We start from the raw sequence: 2,500 nt of genomic DNA, 5'->3' as shown, positions 1-2,500 counted from the left end.
CGGAGTCCGATTGAACACCCCCCAGGTCGGGCGGGCTCGCTCTGTTGAGCGCACGGAGGTTGAGATAGAAAATATTGCAACACGCGGTGCTCCAGGCGGGGGGGGCCCTCGCCCGGCCCGCGGAGTCCGATTGAACACCCCCCAGGTCGGGCAGGCTCGCTCTGTTGAGCGCATGGAGGTTGACATAGAAAATAATCCAACACGCGGAGCTCCAGGCGGGGGGGGCCCTCGCCCGGCCCGCGGAGTCCGATTGAACACCCCCCAGGTCGGGCAGGCTCGCTCTGTTGAGCGCATGGAGGTTGACATAGAAAATAATCCAACACGCGGAGCTCCAGGCGGGGGGGCCCTCGCCCGGCCCGCGGAGTCCGATTGAACACCCCCCAGGTCGGGCAGGCTCGCTCTGTTGAGCGCATGGAGGTTGACATAGAAAATAATCCAACACGTGGAGCTCCAGGCGGGGGGGCCCTCGCCCGGCCCGCGGAGTCCGATTGAACACCCCCCAGGTCGGGCAGGCTCGCTCTGTTGAGCGCATGGAGGTTGACATAGAAAATAATCCAACACGTGGAGCTCCAGGCGGGGGGGCCCTCGCCCGGCCCGCGGAGTCCGATTGAACACCCCCCAGGTCGGGCAGGCTCGCTCTGTTGAGCGCATGGAGGTTGACATAGAAAATAATCCAACACGTGGAGCTCCAGGCGGGGGGGCCCTCGCCCGGCCCGCGGAGTCCGATTGAACACCCCCCAGGTCGGGCAGGCTCGCTCTGTTGAGCGCATGGAGGTTGACATAGAAAATAATCCAACACGTGGAGCTCCAGGCGGGGGGGCCCTCTCCCCCCCCGGTGAGTCCGCTCACAGTGCCCCTATGTCGGGCAGGCTCATTGCAATGTGCGCATGGAGGTTGACTTAGAAAATATTTGAGAGTGACATGAGCTCCAGGCAGACACCGACTCATCGCCCGTGGGGTGTCCGACGAGCCCTCACCAATCTTGGATTAATGTTTGGCGAGGCTCCCCTGATCAGCTCTGGAGGTGGCAAGTTCTGAAAAAGTGGTTTCTGAAAATGTGCCCCTTGTATTTTGTGAAACCAGGGGTAACCTAGCGAGTAGGCAAACTCATCCCCTGACTGGGGGGATCAACTTTTACCTACTACAGCGCCCCTAATGGCCAAAAGTGGTACTGCTCCCCCTGGTAGCCTAACCCATTGAAATGAATGGGAAAAATTAATTTAGGCTACCAGGGCTTTGGGCTACCAGGGCTTTGGGCTACCAGGGCTTTGGGCTACCAGGGCTTTTTGCTACCAGGGCTGTGGGCTACCAGGGCTTTGGGCTACCAGGGCTGAGGGCTACCAGGGCTATTATAGGCGGCCACCACTGCACTAGTGGCAGCCCGGGGAAGGTGCCTGTTGCTCGGATATGCTTTTACGCACGTCGGCCTCTGCGCCCTGGAGCTTTTTTATGCTACCAGGGCTATTATAGGCGGCCACCACTGCACTAGTGGCAGCCCGGGGAAGGTGCCTGTTGCTCGGATATGCTTTTACGCACGTCGGCCTCTGCGCCCTGGAGCTTTTTTATGCTACCAGGGCTATTATAGGCGGCCACCACTGCACTAGTGGCAGCCCGGGGAAGGTGCCTGTTGCTCGGATATGCTTTTACGCACGTCGGCCTCTGCGCCCTGGAGCTTTTTTATGCTACCAGGGCTATTATAGGCGGCCACCACTGCACTAGTGGCAGCCCGGGGAAGGTGCCTGTTGCTCGGATATGCTTTTACGCACGTCGGCCTCTGCGCCCTGGAGCTTTTTTATGCTACCAGGGCTATTATAGGCGGCCACCACTGCACTAGTGGCAGCCCGGGGAAGGTGCCTGTTGCTCGGATATGCTTTTACGCACGTCGGCCTCTGCGCCCTGGAGCTTTTTTATGCTACCAGGGCTATTATAGGCGGCCACCACTGCACTAGTGGCAGCCCGGGGAAGGTGCCTGTTGCTCGGATATGCTTTTACGCACGTCGGCCTCTGCGCCCTGGAGCTTTTTTATGCTACCAGGGCTATTATAGGCGGCCACCACTGCACTAGTGGCAGCCCGGGGAAGGTGCCTGTTGCTCGGATATGCTTTTACGCACGTCGGCCTCTGCGCCCTGGAGCTTTTTTATGCTACCAGGGCTATTATAGGCGGCCACCACTGCACTAGTGGCAGCCCGGGGAAGGTGCCTGTTGCTCGGATATGCTTTTACGCACGTCGGCCTCTGCGCCCTGGAGCTTTTTTATGCTACCAGGGCTATTATAGGCGGCCACCACTGCACTAGTGGCAGCCCGGGGAAGGTGCCTGTTGCTCGGATATGCTTTTACGCACGTCGGCCTCTGCGCCCTGGAGCTTTTTTATGCTACCAGGGCTATTATAGGCGGCCACCACTGCACTAGTGGCAGCCCGGGGAAGGTGCCTGTTGCTCGGATATGCTTTTACGCACGTCGGCCTCTGCGCCCTGGAGCTTTTTTATGCTACCAGGGCTAT

Source organism: Filicampus tigris, unplaced genomic scaffold, assembly GCF_054856515.1.
Source record: "Filicampus tigris isolate MCC_2025a unplaced genomic scaffold, RoL_Ftig_1.0 HiC_scaffold_37, whole genome shotgun sequence".
In the NCBI taxonomy this organism is placed as follows: Eukaryota; Metazoa; Chordata; class Actinopteri; order Syngnathiformes; family Syngnathidae; genus Filicampus; species Filicampus tigris.
The sequence above is the reverse complement of the archived record's forward strand: the minus strand, read 5'-3'. Positions refer to the sequence as shown.